At 40.1% G+C, this 24,526-nt stretch overlaps 1 protein-coding gene across 5 annotated transcripts in view; it reads left to right on the forward strand.

Annotated features, from left to right (window-relative positions):
- The window catches only part of AIG1 (androgen induced 1), a 328,654-nt gene that overhangs the window by 86,881 nt on the left and 217,247 nt on the right, over positions 1-24,526 (forward strand). The gene's annotated exons all lie outside the window — the stretch shown is intronic.

The raw sequence follows: 24,526 nt of genomic DNA on the forward strand, positions 1-24,526 counted from the left end.
TTATTGCAAAGTCATATTTATACAATATATGAATGTGCCTCTTTACAAGTATTTGTATTTGTCTGTTCTCAGACTGCTAATGAAGACATACCCGAGACTTGAGTAATTTATAAAGGAAAGAGGTTTAATTGACTTACAGTTTCACATGGCTGTGGAGGCCTCACAATCATGGGGGAAGCCAAAGGAGGAGCAAAGTCACGTCTTACATGGTGGCAAGAGAGTGTGTTCAGGGGAACTCCCCTTTATAAAGCCATCAGATCTTGTGAGACTTATTCACTATCACGAGAACAGCATGGGAAAAACTCGCCCCCATGATTCAATTACCTCCCACTGGGTCCCTCCCACGACACACAGAGATTATGGGAGCTACAATTCAAGATGAGATTTGCGTGGGGACACAGCCAAACTATATCAGTATTTTAACACAAAATTTTTTTTTCACTAAAACATTTAATTTTGTGATTTTTCGTCTTTCTGTCTCTAAGGTTATTTCCCACCTTTCCTTTCCAAGGTGCTCTGTCTTCACTGTGGCTTCAGAGCTTCCCCTGTCCTTTCTGTACCTTTTTCCCTGTTCCCGCAACTGCTCAAAAGGGTCTAGAATCCTGCTGTAGTTTCATTCTTATGACTTAGGACTTTCTTCCTTATTAAAATGCAAACTCTCCCTGGAGCAATGCCACAAGGAATCACATGAAGAAGCATCATTTTTACTTTTTCTGTGCCTCCTGGCCTGGAATGGAAGTGCCAACCTGGACAGTTCATTACATCAGAAGGATGGAAGAGCATTAATGGCCAGGAACTGATGGAAGCAGAATTATGCATGTAGGAATCTGTAGCATAAAAATGCTTATCATGTGTGCAGATGATTAGTGATAACATTTAGAAGTAAACATCTTCATCACTTTGGTGGACACAGTCAAAATTCTAAGGGGCAGAATTCTTAAGCACCCTCTCTGTGCCAGGGGAGCACCAGACATCCTATAGCTACAGGTGCAGAGCCTCAGCTTTGAGTCCTCCTGCAGTCCCCAGAGGCCTCCCCTGCTCTACCACCCTGACTGCTGGGGCACTGCCAACCTTGCAGAGTGCTTCCCTGGCTACTATCTACTGTCTTTCTTTGCCTACTGCCTTTCTACTTTTTGTCAGTCAGAAGTTGAAAGGGAAAGCAAAGTTATTTTTGCTTCATGGTGCAGGCAAATGGCATCGGGCATAGAAAGAGAATAAAGAGTGAATGCATTACCTCTGTACAGCTGAATTTATCAACTTTGCACAAGTTTTCCTAAAGAGACCTATTGGCCCCTGAGCTTTTCCTGATGCTCCCATTATCTCTCTCTTTCTTTCTCTCTCACCTCAGCTGAAACCATGGCAGCAAGAAAGACATGGGTGGTTTATCTGGGATTTGTATTTTCTACATTAATGCTTCCTCCAGTAACGAGGTTAATTGAGAGTTGACAGTAATTGCTGTGTGTGAGCATGAAGCCCTAAATATGATTTTGTGACCCATGCACCTAGTGCATCCACTTCATGGTCTCTGTTCATCTCAAGGATACATAAAAATCATGAAACATTCCAATCAAAGATAATTGGAGGAAAGTTTTATTTCAGCATAACCTTGAAGAAATCAGGCAGGGTTGCTTGGATGAACATGGCATGTATCATCCTGATTTGTGTAGATTCCCATAAATACGAAGCTGGCCTTGATTAATAATGCTAATGGCCGGAAACCACCACCACTCCCAAAGCCTTGCAACTAATTTTGCAGGGATAACCCATGGGAGTCTCTTCTTACCATGTGCAGTTTATTTCTGAACCCTGTCACCCTTTTAAAGAAGCATTACAAATAATTCTATGACATTATGTGGTCTGGAAGCACTGAAGTTTATTAGCAGCAATCAGACCAAGAATGTCTTTTGTCTCCTGTGAGTTTGTTGACTTTTGTGTTGGCAGATACCATTATGGCTAAGAGACTAGGCTTAGGCTTTTAACCAAAAAGGGGAGGGGAGGCATGAGAGAAGAGCAGAAACAGCAAATAAATAAATAAATAAAATATATATTTATATGAGTTTAATGACTATGAAAGTGCCCCTCTCAGGAATCTTAAATGTGTCTCCAACTGCCTACCAAAGCAGCCGTTTAATGAAAAAGAACAATTATTTATATATTTTATACATTTTAAACTTTCTGTCTTTGTTTTATAGAGGCAGGGTTTCGCCCTCTTGCCCAGGCTGGAATGTAGTGCAATGATATTTCACTGCAGCCTAAACCCCCTGGGTTTAAGGGGTCCTCTCACCTCAGTCTCCCAAGTAGCTAGGACTACAGGCATGCACCACTATGCCCTGCTAAGTTAAAAAAATTATTTTGGAGACAGGGGTCCCACTAAATTTCCCAGGCTGGTCTTGAACTCCTGGCCTCAAATGATTCTCCTGCCTCAGCCTCCTGAGTATCCAGATTACAGGGACAAGCTACCATACCCAGCTAATTATACATTTTTTATTCATTCTAGATTGTGCATCCTATTCATTTGTAGCTGCTTAACTTGAATAATGCGTGTAATCTAACCTCATAACCTCACCAGTACACTTTTGCCCTGGTGTTGGTTTGGTTGCTCTAGCCCCAGTGCTGGTCTGCTGCATCGCGGTATGAAGATGATAGCCCTTTCTGAGTGGGCCTGAGGAGATCTTGGAGGTTTTGATCAGTTCTAACCTGGGATGGGTGTCCAGGTTATTAGGAGCAAACTGGCATGTGCCTGTATTAACTTTTCGGAAATTTGACCTTCTTATCTGAGTTTAGACTCAAAGCTGTTTGTTAAGTAACTATTTTTAGTGTTATAATCATGTCTTGTAAAGACTTAGTGAAGATTTTATAGGTATCAACCTATTCTAGAATCCTTTAAAACTTGATTTTACTTGTAATGGGACTGTATGGTATCTGCTTCCTTAGGAAACATGGAAAATGGATTTAAAATCTCAAATGCAAACTCAAAGAAAAAGTATATTGCTATTGTTTTAAACAAGTAATTCCCAAAAGTCTTCGTTTGTTGACATAGTAGCTAATTCTAAGCTATCTTTAAGAGGTTTTGAGATGCATATAAATTTAGATAGTCATAAACCTACAACTTAAAAATTGCAGTTTCATTACTGATTTTTAAATGAAAGAGATTGGCTTAAATGGGAAACCAGAAAATTAATATTGATGACTAATATTAAGGTCTGTTAATATAACACATAAAGGAAGAGAATTTGATTCTATTTGAGATTATAAATAAAAGCAAATGTCTTTCCTTCTGTTTTGATATTAAGGGGGAAATTTAAAAAAATAAATTGTTTACCTTATTCCACAAACTCTGGATTCAACTTAAAAATACACATTTAAAAAATGATCACGAGGTCAGGAGATCGAGACCATCCTGGCTAACACAGTGAAACCCCATCTCTACTAAAAAAAAAATACAAAAAATTAGCTGGGCTTGGTGGCGGGTGCCTGTAGTCCTAGCTACTTGGGAAGCTGAGGCAGGAGAATGGCGTGAACCCAGGAGGCGGAGCTTGCAGTGAGCCGAGATCATGCCACCACACTCCAGCCTGGGTGACAGAGCGAGACTTCATCTCAAAAAAAAAAAAAAAAAAAAAAAAAAAAAAATATATATATATATATATATATATATATACACTTAATATCTTCTGATCCTCTCTTTATTAAATTTTCACACAGGTACCTAAAGTCAAGACTTTTCTATTTTCTTTAAGCCTTAACTGATGTTTTAAGTTTCTTTAAATGTCCTTTTCCTTTCTTTTCACCTCTGAAGTTAAGAGTACATCGGCTAGGTCATGTTTTATGGTAGAATCCAGTACACTGCAGGTGGAGTTAATCAAATGCTTGCCCCCTGCACTGAAATAAGAAATGTGAATTGAGTTACCTAAGAAGGAAGGTTTATAGATGAGGATTTATTCAAGATCAATAAGGAAAATGAGCCATGCTTTCCCAATACCAGGAGAAAGACTCAGAAAACTGTAATTACCAAAACTAGGTGAGTGGTCTTACAATTATTTTTTAATAGCTTTTCAAAAGACCAAGGACATCATATGTTTAAATGTATGTACCTGATAAGAAACCAGGTTGCTTCTCAATCATCTCATATATTCTTTTCTCCTAAATGAGAACCAAAGATTTTCTGCTTAGGTGACCTATTTAATTTGCACACATTTATGCTAGCTCAGAGTGGTCAGCTTTTTTGATGCTTCCAAGACAAATTTCTTAAACACAATAGTCACACATTAACAAAATTTCACATAGATGCCCACTTTAAAATATATGACAGGGAAAACCGTGCATTTATATGTAGACTGTTCAAAGGACAGAAGTTCTTGTCAAATCAGTGATTATTTGTGGGCCCATGGAGCCTACTGTGTAGCAAGTACTGAGTGCTAAGAGTCAGGATAGTGTTGGCTGAGAATCGATCTGTCCTTCAAAGGTTTCACAGTCTAGGGAGGGTGGCTTTATAAGCTATATCAACAAGTAAATTAAAATAGGGTGTCATGAGTATAATAATACATGTGTTTAAGGTGCAGAGAAGTATCCCCAAAGAGAGAGGGGTTAATTTAAGTGGGTGGGAGGTCCTGAAAGACTTCTCAGAAATAATGACATCTAAGCTCTGTTTGAAGAATGACTAAGAACTTATTGGATGTATAAGTTAATGATGTATTCAGTTGCAAGTAAGAGAATACCCTCAGAAATCCACCTGGCTCACTCTTTCACTTCATTCAAGTCTGCTCAAATAAGCTCAGCAAAGCTGCTTTGAATGATCTATATGAATTAGCCTCTCATTATTCTCTGTTCCCTTACCTTGCTTTATTTTATCCATGATGATTACCACTACCTGGCATATTATGTTTACTCTTTTATTTGTGTAGTGTCTGTCTTCTCTGACTTAGTTCATACTCTGTGAGACCAGGGAAGTTGTGTGTTTCATTTACTGCTTTATCCCAGCATTAGGAGCAGTGTCTAAATAATTCAATATTAGTTGAGTGTAATCCAGCCAACTATGGTTTAAGTAATAAAGATACTTAATATCTCACAAGACGTGGAGCTTGTTGACAGGCAGTTTCAGGGTGGTATTGCTCAGTATTTTCATATTTTGTAGTTTTTATTGAGATAGGGTCTCACTGTGTCGCCTAGACTGGAGTGCAGTGGCATGATCTCAGCTCACTGCAAACTCCACCTCTCAGGCTCAACTGATCCTCGCACCTCAGCATCCCGAGTAGCTGGGACCACAGGTGTGTGCCACCATGCATGGCTAATTTTTGTATTTTTTGTAGACATGGGGTTTCACCATGTTGCCCAGGCTGGTCTCAAACTCCTAAGCTCAAGCGATCCACCACCTTGGCATCCCAAAGTGCTGGGATTCTAAGCATCAACCACCATGCCCAGCCAGTATTTTCATTTGAGACTTGTACATTTTCTATTTTCCACGTCTGTCTTCAGAGTATTACCTTTTTGTACTTGGAGTTGCCACCTAAATCCTAAAGAGGGTTAATAAAGCACCAAGCATCACATCCTTCACAACCATGTTCAAGGACAGAAAAGGAAGAAACTCTAGGGAGCCCTCCCCAAGTGTATGTCTCTTCATCAGGTGAAGAGATTATTCCCAGAAGCTCCACCTGCAGATTTCACCATAGGTCTCATTGGTCAGAACCATCACATAGCTAGAACCAGCAGTGTGGGAGCCTGGGAAAGCAAGAAGAGGCAGAAGGAAATGAAGTTACCATGAGGGCTTAAACTAATTATGGTTTATCCTTAGGGGCTGGGCATATTGCTACCCAAACAAAATCAGGAGTTTTAAAAAATGTAATAAGTAACAAATTTAGGGAATAACAATATGTAAAATAAGTAAAAACTAGTAGGATTCTAGGTAATTTATTTTTTATGTTAGTATGAAAAATATATACAGTAAAGTTGATAAGACTAATCATGGACATTTTCTGTTGTAGCCAAAAAGATATATTTTTCCCATTCATTCTCTACCAATATCATTTTTAGTACATTCTTACCAGTAGTATCATAAACAACAACTGAAATCTGATATTTGAAGAAGTCCTTCTCAAAGAAAGATTTCTTACACATTTGATGAAATGGTTTAATTTCTAAAGCTCCATATAAAATTTGTCAGAGGTGTCCCTTGCTTTAGACCACAAACTCAAGAGATTCAGACAACGGGTTCAATAAGTAAAATCTTCCTTGAACACCCTTCCCCCTAGAAATTATCATGTCCTATAGATCATTTCACAGAGTTCCTACTCTCTCTGGGGAAAAAAAAATCACAGAAATATCTCACAAAATAAGATATTTTCTTCCCATAATCATAGTCATAAGTAAAATATGTATTTGAAATTTGAGATCAAAAAAAGGTAGAATTGATTTTCATTAACACTAGACATGTGATTCCTGTCCTCGACAATGTGACCCGCAAAACCAGGATCTTATATATGCCCTTGTTTTGGGGACCAGGGACAAGATGCAATATTCTTGATTTTAAAAGAAAAGAAAAAAAGGATTCACACTTCTTCCTTCCCTGCATATCTCACTCCCCCCTCTTTCCCTCTATCTCCCCAACACCCCCGTCTTTCTCTCTCTCTCTCTCCCTCACCCTCTTCTCTCTTTCTCTCTCTACCTTTCTCCTTTCACCTCATCCCTCTGCCCTAACCATTGCTTTCTATGTAGAAAAGGAAACAATAATTTATTGGCTGTGTGGGTGATCCTGAAATTACTACTGTCCCTGTGGGTGTTTTGAGGTAACTCTTAACTCCTTTAGCTGGACCAAAGTGTACTGTTACATCAGCTGATAAAAAAGTAATTTCCCTTTAAGGAAGGAACTAGTGGACCTTCCACCTACACAAAATTTACTAACTTAATCGTGCCCATGTGATTACCATTCCAATGATTTGCTTATTTTACCACAAATAGCCAGTCTGGGATAGGACTTTCATTCATTGTACCTTTTTCTAATCTTCTTAGGGAACAAAAGTTAAGGCATAATTCTGGCTATTGGGAAGGTGACGCAGAAAATCAGGTGGGAAGGTGGGAAGATGAGGAGAGGGCAGATGGTGAGGAGAGAGAGTGTAGCCCTGCCAGCCAGCTCACAGTCTCCTAAGCACCCCTGAAGAGCACATTTTCCAGAAGTTTCCCACCAGAGAATGTCCTTTTAGGTTAGGTCTGTACATAGGTAGGCTACGTTGGTACTTGATTTACCCATAGCAACAAATGTATACTAGGAGTTTGAACTGTGTTGGTGAAGCTGTTGCCACGTGAGGAAATTGAAGAAAGCTATGCCGCAGAGGGAGTGAAAGGAGCCCTTAAGCCTTGGTCTGCTTTTGCGCTTTTCTGGATTCTCTGCGACTTTGTTCATTTTTGACCAGAAAAGATTGGAGAGGAATGTGAAATAAGAAAAAATCCTAGACACAAAGGAGTGGCATGCCCAAGTTTACAGGCATGATGGGAGAGGAATTTTGTCACCTTGCCACTTGATCCTAAGGACATCTCCCCTCCCCTTTGTTTCACTTAAAAATCAACTATGAAATAAGAAGACTGCATTGATACACGCACACATAACTCAAAAGAAAGAAGACTCCGCACTCCCTTGGCCAGAGGGTACTGTGAGTATGCCCTGGCCCAGGGGGCGGCTATTACACTAGACAATAAAATTAGCATTGAGTCAACAAAGGAAAATGGCCCCCAGATTCATTAATAAAGCAACATTTTGGTCTGAATATTCAGAAATGCTACCTGCACCCACCCCATTAGCTCAGAGTTCTGAAGAAGACACCACATACGGAAGCCTCTGCTGTCACCTCTGTTTTAGTTCCTGCCTGTGAATGAGCAGTTCCACTTGCACTTTCTGAGGCTTCTCACCGTAGCCCTTCCCAAGGTGGCAAAACCTACAAACAACCCAAGAGCCTGAAAAATGGAATAATGAGAGTTGACTTTCACTTACATGCTTGCTGTGGGCCAGGCACTGTGCTAAGGGCTATACTGGAACGATTTATTTAATCTTCACATCCCCAGAAGGTAGGAATTTCCATCATTTTCACTTCGCAGAAGACTCTTCTGTTTTGCAGTTTTACAGATAGGATTCCCATTTTATAGCTTGCCTGCTTGAGGTCACACAGCAAGTAAATGATGCTGGTAAATCAACCGGGCTTTGAACCCTAACACTCCAACTAACGGAGTGCTTGCTCTTAGCAACCACAGTTATGTCCTGTATAATGACGTTTTCATCAGTGACAGATGACATATACAGCAGTGGTCCCATAAGATTATAAACCTATATTATGGACTGGACATGGCGGCTCACACCTGTAATCCCAGCACTTTGAGAGGCCGAGGCAGGCAGATCACTAGAGCCCAGGAGTTTGACACCAGCCTGGGGAACATAGTGAGATCCCATCTCTACAAAAAAAAAAAAAAATTAGCTAAGTGTGGTGGCACACGCCTGTAGTCCCAGCTACTTGGGAGGCTGAGCTGGGAGGATCCCTTGAGCCCAGGAGGTGGAGGTTTTAGTGAGCTGAGACGGTGCCACTGCACTCCAGGCTGGGCGATGGAGTGAGACCTTGTCTCAAAAACAGAACAAAAAGCAAAACAACTGTATTAGGGGCCAGATGTAGTGGCTCATGCTTGTAATCTCAGTGCTTTGGGAGGCTGAGATGGGAGGATTGCTTGAAGCCAGGAGTTCAAGACCAGCCTGGGGAACAACCAAACCCTGTTTTTACAAAACATTTAAAAAGTAACCTGCTTGGTAGCATGCTCATGTAGTCCCTGCTACATGGGAGACTGCAGTAAGACTGATTGCTTGAGCCTAGAGATTCGAGCTGCAGTGAGCTGTGATCACTGCATTCCAGCCTGGGCAACAAGAGCATGACTATGTCTCCAAAAAAAAAAGAGAGAGAGAGAAAAGAGAAAACCACCAACAACCTGCCTTTACTATGTTTAGGTGTGTTTAAATACACAAATAGTTACAATTGTGTTGCCGTTGCCTGTGGTATTCAGTAGTCTGTAGCTTAGGAACAATAGGCTACACCATCTATAGAGCCTAGGTATGCAGTAGGCTATACCACCTAGGTTTGTGTAAGTACACTCTATGATGTTTACAGGATGGTAAAATAGCCTAATGACACATTTCTCAGAACCTGTCTCTGTTGTTGAATGATGCGTTACTGTACTCCAAACTTTTTGACAAACCTAACCTAATTTTGCTCTTCATTATATGCCTGATAGACATTTTTATCTATGTACATGAGGCCTGAGCTGACCAAAATTTCTAACTTTGGAGAATGTATCAGAATAAGAATAGGAGGCTGGGCGCGGTGGCTTACACCTGTAATCCCAGCACTTTGGGAGGCTGAGGCGGGTGGATCACAAGGTCAGGAGATCGAGACCATCCTGGCTAACATGGTGAAACCCCGTCCCTACTAAAAAATACAAAAAATTAGCCAGGCGTGGTGGCGGGTGCCTGTAGTCCCAGCTACTAGGGAAGCTGAGGCAGGAGAATGGTGTGAACCCTGAAGGCGGGGCTTGCAGTGAGCCGAGATCGTGCCACTGCACTCTAGGCTGGGAGAGAGAGTGAGACTCTGTCTCAAAAAAAAAAAAATAAAGAAAGAAAATAGGAGTTGTGTAGAATCTGGATCAAAAATAACTGCTTTATCTTTTTCCTTGAGGTGGCTTAACAAAAGACTATATTCATTTGAGCTTCTGTTGTTTCCCTTTGATACACTGTTTCACACTGTAGAGCCAATGGTTTTATACAGTTTTACAGGACAGCTTGCAAAGTGCAAGTTTTGACAAGAAAAGAAAATCTTTCCTGCTTTGTCTTCTCATTTCAAATATTGCATGCAGATTTAAGCTACCACATGTTTACCCAACGTGCTTGTTTCTAATATGTGAAAATAAGGTTGTATCAGTAGAATTAGCTACCTTTAAAAAATTGGTTGCAAAATGTATCCAGTATATCATCTGTGAATCATCCCTGGGCTTCCAAGAAGGCATGGTTTGTAGCTACACAACTGCAAAAAACTTTTTGGCAAGAAGTGATCCAATGCATTCCATAGAAGTAGCAGCATCCTAAAAACTGAATGACACCTACACCGTGAAATATTTTAAAAGAATTCCCAAAACTCTGCTTCATCAAGAGTGAATTTTCAGTCAAATCTGCTTTTCTTTTTAAATTTATAATTGATTCCTCCACCCATTTTAAACAAGGATTTGAGGTGGTGTAAGTCAAATCTGTCACTCAGGCAAACACTCTAGCATCCTGAGCCCTATTGTTCATCAAAGTCCTTCTGTAATTAATCTTGGCTGTTTGGGTAAGTGCCTTCTATATTTTGGTGTAAGAAAGGCAGAGCAACTTTCTTATGCCTTTTATCTTAAAAAGGGATGAAAGTAAGGAAAATGGAAAGAAGCCTTCAATAGACCTTCTGGCAAGTTCTGTTATATATTGAGTGCTAAGTGCCAGTCACTAAGCTAACCACTATCATATGATTTCACTGACTCTGGAAGAGGATCTTACCTAATAAATAAGAGACACTGAGCAACAAGAAGCCATTCATCCCTACAGATTGTGATGTCAGGAAGAAGACTGGGGCCCATTAGGGTGGGAAAACTACTGCCATTGTGGCTGTGGCAGCTGGTTCTTTCTCTGCCTCTGTCCTATCGCAAGAAAATGCCTGCCCTATTAGATCTGGTCAGTAATGTTTGATGAACCACATTTGTGCTTGAAGAGTCTCAAGCAAAAAAAGGGTAGTAAGAGAGGAGAAAGAAAGAAAAGCTCATGGGGGAAAAAAATCACCCACATGAAGTAGATTTACATTGGATCCCCAGGTTCCCTTCACAGATCAGCGTCAAAGCAGATGTTTCTCCCCAATCTTGGCACCTTCCTCAACTGCTGATACTCAAAGTTAATTAGTTTAGTATAACTTTGTGTCTCTTAATTGATGAAAAGTGTTTTTCAACAACAAAAATATCTGTAATTGGTCCACAATTCTAGATGGGGCCTAGGCAGTTGACAGGGAATTTAGGTAGACCAAATGCCAAGAAAAAACGCTCTGAAGTGCTCTCAAACAGAAAGATTGCAGACTCGTGGACAGTAATCTATCTTTGAGTCATATTGGTTCCAAAGATGACCAATTTTTTTTACTAACTCCTCCCACTTTATTTATACAGCATAGATCATCATAGGAAAATTTTAAAGGCAAAATACAAAAATTCACACCAATTTCCACAATAAGCACTTATTACCCTTATAATAAGAAAGCCCCACAGAAAGGTATTAGAAAAGCCCTCATACAACTACTCGTGTTTGGGAAATAAATCACAATTGTGTTTGTAAGTGTGCTCCCATTTAGAGACATTCATGTTCTAAATGTAAATGGCAAATGGTTCATAGAGAAAAACAAAAAATATTGATATGTTATTGATACAATACCAAGAAACAAATATGCCAGCCTCTCCAAAAGTTCTTTTCCCATTGCAAATTATGTGTATAACTTGCTATATATTTTCCTAGTTTTTAATGTATATAATCTAAAATAAACAAAACACAGAAAACCATAGCCTTCGTCCTCTCCTAGCCCCATAGCAATTCCAGAGCAGTGAGATAGTCATTTGTGGGTGTCCTAGTGTGCTAGGAAGTCCTGAAATATTCTTGTAGACCAGGACACTCTGTTTTGTTAGTCTATTTTGAGATAATCCTTCTCTCAGTAAATGAACTTATGCTAACTAAATGATTATAGACTAAAGATTAAATCAGACAGATAAGTAATTTATGTTGTGAAAAAATTATCAGGTGGACTAAAAAATTGTCAGATTGTCCAAACTCTCCCTAGAGGCAATAACTGAAGAAGCCAAAAGGGAAGCCGAATTCTGGGTGAACTTGAATTGGATGATACTAGTGGCTAGTAGTCAAATTACTATAATCTGATGAATTCAGTTGCACAGTAGGGATTGACTGGCTTGGTAGACCAGAATGCTTTCTTGGGTGGCCAGAGAACCCTGTCCTGTCTACAAAGCTGGTGATGCATTATTGCTCTTTAATGCCCATACACCTACTCACTATTAAGATCATTTTTCTTCTGTTAACATATCTTTCTTGGGTAGGCTGTATTTCATTTGATTAGCCTTCAGTTTCCACTGTTACAGTAGTATTCTGGTCATAGTATTCTGTTACTCTGCTGCTACACCCAAGGCGTCAAATATAGGCATTGACACATAGTCATCTAACATAGGATGCTTCTAAAAAAAGCATGGTTGATTTATTAATTAACTTTTACTAAATTGGATTAAATTAGATTTTTCTTACTTTTATCCTCAGGTAACTGAGATGTGTTTAGCTGGATGTCTCTCCTGTGTACTTATAGCTACCCTTTGAATATTCATACTAATGTAATTTTATCGAATAACTATAGTCCCCTTTTATTTAAAAAATGAGAAAGAAAGACAGCAAGAGTTTGATTATTCAGTGATTTTATGGTGGAGAAAAGGCCCAAATAGTTTTTTTTTCCAAAAGAAACTTAAATCAATCCTAATTGATAGTGGTTCCCTAACATATTAAAAGGTCTTATGTGAGGTTTATGGATATCTGTTTAATTATTTTATTTATTGTCACTTGACAGAGCGTGAAAGAAGCCTTGCTTTGTTTGTTTGGAGTGGAGTTCAATTCTAAATGGATCTAACTCTGAGCCCATAACAGGAGGATTAGTTATTAGAATGGTAAAATGTTCACCTTATGGGATGATCTCACCTGTGTGAGGCATAAGACCACCAGATATACAAAAGTTTCCTCCCTCCAGGCCTTATTTTCGCCACACCCTACCCTCTCACAATGCACACCACCTTGCCAACCAGACCCTTCAGACATCACTCTTCACAAAATAAGACTGCCACCACTAGAAGCCAAGCCCAGGCAATTTGGATTCTGTAGGTGGGAAAGAAAATCAAACCTAATAGCCATCATTCTCATGTTTTGGTCAGTGGCAAAACTGGCCAGATAGAGATGCTGAGGCTGTGAGAAGAGACAGAACTGCAGGCGTATGGCAAGATTGGTGTGGTTTCAGCCTAAAGTCACAGGGATGACACAGGGTACAACCTCAGAGACCCCATCTGCAAATCCAGAGAGACAACTGGTCACAAGGATCCATCCATGCAAGCTGGCATTCTGGGGAAAGATTTCCACCTCAAAGATGAAGTGAGAATATGATAGGAGCCTATTAACTAAAATTTGAGTAGGGAAGGAAATGTGCGAGGTACAAGGCAAGACCCAGGTATCAGTTAGGACCAGCAAGTATTCTAAGTCACTGCTACTTCTCTTTCTTATGGATATGAATTTCCTAGAGGGAAGATGTACCTGGTCAAATAATCCTGGTTGAAATGCTTGAGATTTTATTAATGCTTTTTATTTTTATTTTTGAGATGGAGTCTCGCTCTGTCACCCAGGCTGGAGTGCAGTGGTGTGATCTCAGCTCACTGCAAGCTCCACCTCCCGAGTTCAAGTGATTCTCCTGCCTCAGCCTCCCGAGTAGCTGGGACTACAGGTGCCTGCCAGCATGCCTGGCTAATTTTTTTGTATTTTAGTACAGACGGGATTTCACCATATTGGCCAGGCTGGTCTCGAACTCCTTACCTCGTGATCCACCTGCCTCGGCCTCCCAAAGTGCTGGGATTACAGGCGTGAGCCACCGTGCCCAGCTGAGATTTTTAAAATGCATTTATTACTATAAAAGACAAGAATGCTGCTACGCTGTGGCCTTGTGAGGCATGTTCAATCCAGAGGACCAGCTTGATGATTTTTCACCATTCATGACCATTTTTCTTTGCCTTTAGTTTCTTCTAGAATGATTAACCACATTTACTCGCCAAAACTTGAGTTCTGACTATATGCAGGTTCTTCTAGGGGACCCAGAACTAGCTATGAAATAATAGTCTCTGGCATTTAATTTATTTATTCAACCAATTATTAATAGATTCAAAAGTATCTAGTATGTACAAAAAATGTTTAGAGAGGTTGAAAGTGGCCAGGTGTGGTGGTTCATGCCTATAATCCCAGCACTTTGGGAGGCCAAGGCTGGAGGATCACTTGAAACCAGGAGTTCATGACCAGATTGGAAACAAAGTGAAACTCTGTCTCTACTCCCCTCGCAAAAAAGTTAAAAGCATAGGGGTCTCACTGCCTGACCTCACATTCTGGTTTGGACATTATTAACTTTTTGACTCTGGGAAACTTACTAAAATTAAAATTTTCTAAAGATATGTTTTTTTCATCTATAAGGCTGGATAAAATAATAGTAGCTACCTTAAAGTAGTTATGATTCTTAAAGAACATGTTGCTTGTGAAATCTCTGGCCCATACATTGTTAAGACTAAACGAAGTCAAGCCAGCCTTAATAAAGCACTGAGAAAGATTGCATGCATATAATAGTCTCAAAATGACGAAACTGTAGTGATGAAGAACAAATCAACAGTTGCCAGGAGCTAGTTAAGGTTGTGGGGAGGGTGTGACTATCAAGAGTTAGTACCAGGCCTGCCTGGGCGATAGAGTGAGACTCTGTGTAAAAAGAAAGAAAGAAAGAAAGAAAGAAAAAGTTAGTACCAGGGAGTTTCTTTGTAATAACAGAATACTTCTGTATCTTGAGCAGGCAGTCGTGATACAAATATATATGTGTGATACCACTCCCACCTCCACCAAAAATGAGTGCATGTCAAAGCTGGTGAAACCCGAATTTGGCCTATAGTTTATAGTATCGTATCAATGTTAATTTTCTGGTTTTGAGGATGTACCATGGCTATGTAAGATGATATCACTGGGGAAAGCTGGGGGAAGGATACACAGGAACACTGTGTTATCTTTCAATTTATGAGTCTTAGATTATTTCAAAATTGAGGGCTTTTTTGTTTTGTTTTGTTGTTGTTCTGTTTTGTTTTTGAGACAGTGTCTCACTCTGTAGCCCAGGCTGGAGTGCAGTGGTGTGATCTCGGTGCACTGCAGCCTCTACCTTCCAGATTCAAGTGATTCTCCTGCCTCAGCCTCCTGAATAGCTGAGATTTCAGACATACACCACCACATCTGGCTATTTTTTTTTTTTTTTGTATTTTTAGTAGTGATGTGGTTTCGCCATGTTGGCCAAGCTGGTCTCGAACTTCTGGCCTCAAATGATCCACCCGCCTCAGCCTCCCAAAGTGCTGGGATTACAGGCGGGAGCCACTCAAAATAGTTTAAAAATATAAGGCACGAAAAGAGATGTGACAGTGTAACAGAGAAGAGATAGACTTGTCTCTGCCCTTATGGAGTTTACATTCTACTGGGAAGAGAAACCAGTAATTACACAGTCAGTTATTTCATGGTAACTGTGCTCAGTGTTACGAAGGAAAAATGTAATGTGCTATGACAGCATGTGCAAAGACAAGGGGGCCCAAAGCTGGGGCAGCTCAGGAGAGGCTTCTTCTTGTGGGGGGGATATCTAAGCTCCCATTTCTATGGTCGGGTGAGCTGGGTGGGATGGTGGGAGGTGTTCTAGGGAAGAGAGCAACATTGATGGGGACCTGGAGGGTGAAAGAGCCTTTGGCAGCTTAGAGGAACTGGCCGCCATGCAGGAATCAGAGTTAAGTAGGCCAGTGTTACAAGCACAGTGTTGTGGGGGTCAAGGAGAGAAGTATGTCTGACAAGAAACTGGGGGGAGAAAACAAGTGCATCATGATGGTAGCAATGGATAAAGCTTAGATTTTGAAATGGGTTGTTTTTTAGTGAATTTAAAGCTGCAATTATAAAACGCACAAAGGAACGGATACTTCAAGTGTGTGATGAGTTTGGGAAGCCACACATAGTCTGGTGAAGAGGGTCCCTGGAAGAAACTGGAAGGGGACTGGGAAGAGCATTTGGGGCTTGACCACAAAGGAAGTTTGATTTTTTGTCCTGCGGGCATGGAGGAGCCACTGGGACTTCTGAGCTGGCAAGTTCTTCAAAGTTTACTCAGAGGCCAAGATAAAGCGTAGATGGAGTTAAAGAGAACTGAAACCAGTGAGCCTGGCCAAGAGGTTACTGCAGGAGTCCAGGATAGGGACATTAGAGCCTGAAGCTGGGGTGAAGGGAGTGGTACTGGGACAGGGAGTGACAAAGGAGCCTCATGTCAGCAGGCCCAGCCAACAATAGGGACCTCAGATCCTGGAGCATCTCTCCTAGTATTTAGGTTGGTGCAAACGTAATTGTGCTTTTTGCAATTTATCCCTCTGAGGTCTCTTGTAGGTATATAAAAACATACATGTAACACATCTACTGTGGCCTTGTTGGAAATTGGGAAATTGGAAAGAATGCATGTATCCATTAGTGAGTACTTGAGTAAACTATGGTACATAATCCTACAATGGGGTTCTATGGAGCACTTAAGAACCATGGAGTATCTTCTTAAAATATTAAGTCAGAAGAATTGCAGAAGACTAGGTATAGTATGACCTAATTTCATAGAACAATGTGTAGAGTGCATTTTACATGCATAGAAAAAGATCTTGAAAGATATACTTCTTCTTTTGGCAATAAAGATCTTTGCAGGTGGAGATTGTAAAGAACGTTTACTTTTTATACATTTCCTTATAGTGATTTATTTATTACAAATATGTTCATGCTTCAGTATATCTGTCTGTTGCACTTCTACGTGAATGGTGTTGTCTTAGATTGGACTCCTGTGACGAGGCTTTGAGATGGAGACCACATGCAGAAGGAGGCAGCCCTTGGGAGGTTCCCCTGTTAGGAAGTAAGGAAGACAGCATTGGGCAGAGAGGGAAGCTCACCCATATTGCAGTTGTAACTGAGACATACTAGGAGCTTTTGAGCTGGGATGGCCCTTCAGAGTCATCCTAAATTGGGGCAGGGTCTTTATATCCTTGCGTTAGCCAGTCATTGGGTTTGGACTGCCTTGAGGAGGGAGCATGACCTTGGGCTAGTCCATTCCCTGTAGCTGAGGGCAACTCCTGTTGAAGGATGCAGCTAAGAATGGCCAGCAACTGATAGTCCTATGCACTGGCCAATGGATGCCCTGACTCTGAAGAGGGAATCTGGGAAAGCACTACAGTATCCATTACAGTTATTTGGTGTAAGTTTAAAATTTATTTTTAGACCTTGCAGACCTTGCTTAATTATCTTAACTTTGCTTTCACTAATACAAAGGTAAAAGAGGAAAAAATGATTATCTCAATGTGAAAAAAACTAAATGAAATTAAAAAACCTTTTTGATTAAAAAAGTCTTGGCAATTAGGAGTAAAAAGCAATTTATTTGCCCTGATAAAGAGTACTTTCTCCAGGCTCCCCTTTCTCTGAAGGTGTAGGCCCTCTGCGGGCCAGGCTCCTCTGGCTTAATTTCCTCCACCACATTGTGTGGCCTCAGGCCTTGCCTTCCTTCTCCTTGACCACAATCCACAGAGTGCTCTGATTCTCATATTGGTATTTGCCTCCAGGCAGTCCCAGTTTCTGAATTTCCTTCTGTTTTCATTTTTCCTCTCTTCTTTTTTTTTTTCCTTTTTTTTTTTTTTTTTGTGGCTCCTAGTGATTTCCCTTCCTTTCTTGTGTGCTCAGCAATACATTTAAAAGTATATTTGTTGTAATTTATTTAGCACCTAGTGTTTCACAGCAGGAAGGTTTTTCAGTGTATCTGGTCCACAGTTCTGCAGAAAGCTAAACCCCGACTGTCTTCACCAAAGGCAATTTTTCCTTTTGCTGCCTCTAATGTGACTTTCAGTTTTATTTTTTATATTTTATTTATTTCATAAGTTCATTCACCTTTATCCTCTTCTCCTCTTGCTCTATCTTCTATCGAATCTCAGTTTTTCTTCTTTGACCTCTTTTCTTTAATGGAGAATTATTTGATCATGAATTATACCTATTGGGGCAAACTTTTCTGGTTTGTATCATTCAGCTGACTTTTTAAAATCATATTCCTCTCTATGTTTTTTGTGGTATCTATGACTACATTCCATACTGTTTCATTTCTTGTGATTATGCATTCTTAAATTGGTTTGTTCTTACCGAGCCAGCTATTTGTGAAAGGATAGAACTGGAGACAGACTAGGGAATGGAGCTAGGGCAGCTTGAATTTCCATCTATTTTCCACTACTGCCTTTCCTGGAGAACGGCCTCTGTGTGGGCTCAACTCATTTCTCTCTCCTCAGCTCATTTTTATCACAGCTCTTTTGGATGGTGACATAAAGCTTGGTCTCCATCAGCTGAGCATGAGCCATATATTCAGGCTTGGTACCACCACTCTTTTCTTGTTGACCTTAGTACACCCACATCCTGCTCTGGCAGAGATGACACACTAGCCTGTTTCCACGTTTAGCATCATCACCTCTGACCCCTAATGCCAAACAGGGGTCAGAGCATTTCCCCAGTGCTCCCATGCATCGAGACCTCATGTTCCCAGCAAGGGTCATTTAATGTCCTTCAGGGTTTGCCACCTGTAAAGACCTCTCTGTTCTGCTCACTCAACCAGAGAGCTGCAGGATCTTGTTTCTTCCATCAGTCTCCCCATGTCCTTATTTAATTTTCCTAACACTTGGCAGCCTTTTAAAGAGTGATGTTTGGATTATGGGTGTTTCCTAGTGGTTCATCAGTTTCACTTCTGTTTGTCGTTCTCTTAATTTTTGGTTGACTTAAGGAAAGAGAGCTTTCAGTCTTGCACTTGATCTTGAAGTCCAGAGGATTATTATAGGATGATAGAAGACTTAAGCAGGTGAGGGACGAGCTATCTCATAGATGATCTGAGAAGGGCTGGGCCATAAGAGTAGCCTGGAAAGAAGGAGATTTCTTCCTTACACACAGAAGGACAAAAATCCACAGGGAACATACAGGAGGAATTTTAGGTCGATAGGAAGAAAAGGAGTAAAAAGGTACTTGCTCCTGTGGGAGATGTGGAGTCTGGCATGTACAAGGAACAGCAATAGATTTTATTCATTTATTCAGCAAATTTTTATCACATCCATGCTATATGCCAGGCAGTGGGGAACCAGTAATGAACAGGACAAACCAATTCGTGTTCTCTGATACTTCAGTTTCTCATAGAAGAGCCACAGAACAAAGAAGAACTGAGCAGCAGCAACAATAGCAAGAGCCTGTTTTCTGCCAGGTTCTATAATAGACAACAGAGCCCTGGAGGGTCTAGTGGCGGCTTCCATGTGGAGGTGCTATTTAAGCTAGATGTGAAAGAACAGAGAATCCAGCCATGTGAAAGGAGGGGAAGAGCATTCCTGGCACAGAGTAGAAAATGCTATCGCCCTGAATCAGGAAAGAGCTTAATAATTTTCAGGAACAAACAAATTACTGGTTGGACTTGAAGGAGCAAGACAGAACATGGCACAGGCCGAGGTTGGAGAGAAAGGAAGGAACCAAATCATGTAGGCATTTGTAGGAGCTGGGTTTGTATTCTATCATTACTTCCTCAGTCAGTAGAGATAATGAAGAACAGAAATCTAGGCAAATATGGATAAATTATAAATGTACCAAAATGATGATAGTTAAAACCCATGAAAAAAAGAGCATAACATCAATAAGTGCTTTGGCAATTCTCTATGTGGAGATTCTGGTTTTAAGATAATTTGGGCAGAATTCATAGCATAAAAAATTAACATTACTCACAGACTTACATTCTAAGGAGAGGAATTCCATGTCATGCTTTTAGGAATGAATCCTAGAAACTGATTGTCCTCTGGAACAAAGGAGACTGTGGCATTTTAGAGAGCCCTAAGCTTCACTATGCGTTTCTGAATTTGAGGATATGGTTGAGGAAAATTAGTCAGAAGGAAAGGACTTGGACACTCAGGATTCCATAGATCTGGAAAGTAGGAAGGCAAGGGCCGTGCTGAAGGAGACATTCACTCTTTGCATGGGGGCCATCAGAGACGAAGCCAGATAGCATGCACAACACCCAGCTTATTCTCACACCCATACTTTCTCTGTTTGCAAAGAGAAATCACATTGGAAATATTTCTAAAGATTACCCTTCTGCAACAGAAAGAATTGACTGGAAAGTAAGTTATGAAAAATAAATCTGGAAGCAAGGTAATAGAGCCCCAAACAGAATTTAAATCTTTTCCTATCAGTATTTGGTAGAGTCTGAGTACTGACTTATCAGAATATATATAGGATTTTATCCAGTTGAAGCTGCAGACTTTAAGGATGTATCCATTTCCTCCCCTCTTCCCTCCGTCCTTCCCTCCCTCAACAGTGAATGTTTGAGATGATGCTATCCAGCCTTTATAGACCAATCTATAGATAAGTGACTCTTCTTTTTAGCCTTCTTCATGGCGAATTTCTCTCCAACATTCTTTGCATTCTAATTGGTCTTACTCAATTCCAAAGAATTTCCCATTAATCAATAAAGCTTCTTCTTAGAAGTGGACTAAAGCTGAAGTTTCAGCTTCTGTCAGACTCCATGTGAGAGACTCCTTTCAAAAAGAGGCAAACTGTAAATCCAGTTTTCTTTTGGCATTAATTTCCTAGTAGTTCTGGGGGTTCAAATGAGACATCAATGACTAGCTGTCACTCAAGTATTTTATCTCAAAGCTTAAAGGACTGGAAAGTGACTGTGCTCCTTCCACTCTCAGTTCAAGTACAGTATTCTGTTCCTGGCAGCCAAGAAGCAGCAGGTGTAGGATGAGGAATAGCTGGCCATTGCTCCTGGCCAGAGAAAGCGCTTCTTCACAACAGTGGAAGGTTTCAGTATCGCTTAGCCTGTCCAAGAGAAACTATTTTTGTTCCATATCCATGCCCTGGTAGGAGAGTTCAAATTTATTTTGGGTTTGCTGATGGCTATACTATCAGGAGGATATCAGTGCAGGAAGCCAAGAAGCTACCATCTGTGCTGTGTTTATATCTAAAGAATTATTTAGAAGACTGATTACTCAGTTAGCTGGGTCTCCTGACCTTCTAGTATTACACTTAGAAAGGTAACTAACACTTTCTTGAAAGTCACTTCACTTTTAATAACCCATATAATTCCCTCAATATAAGGTAGGGATCAAAGTATTGACCAAAGCTTCACACTGAGTCTCATGTGTTGTGGATGCTATGAATGATCACTTGTGGTTAACAGATAGTGACTCCTAACAGTGATATGTTAGTAAATATTTAACAATGGGCTCTCTAGGGAAAAATAACTGATTCATAGCATTTGCCAGTTTCCACGATGGAATAGTAAGAACAATTTTATAAATTCAAAAACATAGATGAAATATAGAAATTCCTCAAAAGACAATAATGACCAAAATCAACTCAAGCAAAGTAGGAAGCCCAAATAGCCCTATATTTATTAAAGAAAATGAATTCACAAATCTGCCCACCAGAAAAATTGCAAGTCCAGATGGCTTTACTAGGGAAGTATATCAATTGCATAAGGAATAAATTACACTAATCTTGCACAAAACCCTTCAGAAAATAGAGAGGAAACACTTCCCAACTCACCTTTTGATTCCAGAATTTATACTGTTACCAGAATTAGGTGAAGACATTATGAGAAAAGAAAATTATAGATCAGAAATCAGTATACTTCATGAATAGAGATGAAAAGAAAATTCTTTGCAAAGTATCAGCAGATTGAATCCAGTAAAAACATATATTATATATATGTGTGTGTGTATATATGTGTGTGTGTGTGTGTACATATATATATATATATATAAATTATCATATATGATGACCAGGAATGTAAGGTTGGTTTGACTTTCAAAATCAACTGATATAATTCACCATATTAACAGAATAAAGAGGGAAAACTGTATGATTGTCTCAAGTATGAAACAAAACCATCTGAAAAAATGGAAAAATTCAGCACTTATTCTTTGTGTATGTATATAACTCCCAAATAAAGTAAGAATAGAAGAGATTTTTCTCAACTTGATAAAAGACAACTAAAAGAAGCCTGCAGCTAATATCAGACTTAAGTGTGGAAAGACTGACCACTTTCCCTAAGATAGAGATGAAGGCAAGGATGCAAGGATGCTCACTCTCCATCACTTCTATTCAACATATTGCTGCAGGTCACAGGCAGTGCAATAAAAAAAAAGAAGTAAAATGCATAAAATTGTAAGGGAAAAACACTGTCTTTATTTGCAGATCGTGTAAGTATAAAATGCAAAACTATTTCTAAAATAGCTACTAGAACTACTACATGAATTTAGCAAAGGTATAAGCTACATTGTCAATATTCAAAAATCAGTTCATTCTTATAAACTAACAAAAAAGAATGTAAAAAATGTAATACTCTCCACAATAGCATCACAAAACATGAAATATTTATGGATAGGTTCAACAAAATATGTGCAGTATCTGTGCATTGAAAACCACAAACATTGCTGAGAGAAATTAAAGAAGACCCAAGTTAGGGGATACAAATGATCGTCATGGATTGGAAAATTCAATATTGTTAAAATGTTAGCTCTCCCCAAACAGTCACCATGAGAATTCTAGCAGGATATTTGTATAAATTAATAATTGGAGATTCTAACATTTAAATGGAAATGCAAAGGACTTAAAGCAGTCAAAACAATTTGGAAAGGAAGAACACAGTGGGAGCCTATGATAAGCAGAATTCCAACATGATGCCAAGATTCCATCCCCTGCTGCACCAGTGTGTACAATCCCCTTCTGTAGAGTATGAGAGAGACCTGTGAATATGATGGGATGTCACTCTCTTGATTAGGTTATGTTATATGGCAAAGGTGAAGAGATTTGCATCAGTGGCTCCATCCAAGACTGAAGTGGCTTGGTGCCTGTGTTTGGACACCCAGACCAAATGTAAACCTTTGGTCCTCACCCTCCAGAAACAGATGTGCCTTTACCACCCCTCAGGTTAAGGCAAACACACATTTATCGCACAGTCTACCTTCGGGGTCAGACTGGGGGAGGAGGTCCACAAATGCCCTGAGGCATACTCAGGACTATGTGGGCAGGGAATTCCAGGCTCACAGTTACTCCAGGTGTGATCTCGAAAGGAAGAGGTGCATGCTCCGCATAGGCAAGCCACTTGGCCACGGGATGTCTTCACTCCATGGGAAGGGAGGAGGCTCAAGGTGGCTGAAGTAGAGCCTCCCCAAGCAGAACATCTCAAACTTATATGTGCATAAGATCTTATTGAAATGCAGGATCAGAGCAGATCAGAGTGAGACCTGGGATCCTGCACATTTAAAAGCTTTCAGGTGACATGAGTGCTGCCGACCCACTTTGAATAGCAAGGCTGGAATCATGGGGCGGGGTAGTACTGCTGTGATGCCTGGCAGTGCATCCCTGGCATTGGAGCACATGATCAGCCCTAATTGGTTTGGTGTCACTTGTGAAATCTATCCAGCAAAAGAAGTGAAAACGGAATGGCTATCTTTAATTAAGTGTTTACTATCTGTCACTAATATCTTTAGGTGTGATAAGTCATGTAATTCACTGGTAACCACTCCTTGCCAAGTACCAGCTTAGAAACGCTAGCCAGTTGCTTAAAGATGTTCTTCTGATCTCATAGCATCCCTTATTTTCAACCTTTTATCTGTCCCAGTTACCCAAGCCACTGTGCTACAAAATTCCTAGAATCCTCAAGTTTTCCTAAACCCTCTTTTTCGTAAATCCTCATTTTCACGGACCTCAAGACAGCCTGGGAAAACATCCTGGTTGGTTCTACTACAAAATCTTGTTATTAGATCTCTGTGGGGTCCTCCTGATTCATGGCAGTCTTCCTTTTAAATATTTTATGGACTTCCTAGTACGTTATCCACAGCAGTGCCCCAAATCCACTCTTTGTGCTCAGCTCTATTTCCAACTGTCAGCAAAAGTGCTTGCATTTCACTTTAAAGGGAAGAATGCTTAATCTGTGTTTATAATCCTAATCCCTTTCTTTTCCTTGGCTTTGCTTATCGGTTGTTCCCTGTCTTTCTATCTCCTTTTACTCTGACTTTTAGCCAATCGAAATACTGCCTGGATCTCCTGTTTTGTGAGATCATACACACCCTCCTAATCCCTGTTACATGTCTCAGGCAGCCAGCCTCCTTTGCCTTCCCTCACTGCCCACTGCCATGAAACAGGAGTCACCTTTTACTGCCTCTACCTGCCACCTACAACCACTTTAATCTCTTGCATTCTGGCCTTTTCTTCCACCGACCTACGAAACCACCAATTTGAAGTGGCATTAAACTATTTGTTATTTTTATTAATAAAATATGGGAGCATGAATGAGATATAAAATGAAGTCAAAATTGTTTCTAATTTTTATGCTGTATTTTTCCATTTTGTAGCATTTTTTATTTTGAGGCATCACTCTACAGAGACTTTTATCTCTTCCTGTGGGATGGTTCCCTTTCTATGCCACATTTTTTGACATTTACAAAAACACACACTTTTTCTTTTAAATTCAGTGCTGAAGGTTAAGACCTTGGGCCATTCATTATTTTATCTGAACTTCTTTTCTCACCATTATTTGGAAGAAGGGTAAAATAATACATTGAGTACTCTACTCTCTTTTGATGATTATGTTGC

Source organism: Pan troglodytes, chromosome 5 (assembly GCF_028858775.2).
Source record: "Pan troglodytes isolate AG18354 chromosome 5, NHGRI_mPanTro3-v2.0_pri, whole genome shotgun sequence".
NCBI classification, from domain to species: domain Eukaryota; kingdom Metazoa; phylum Chordata; class Mammalia; order Primates; family Hominidae; genus Pan; species Pan troglodytes.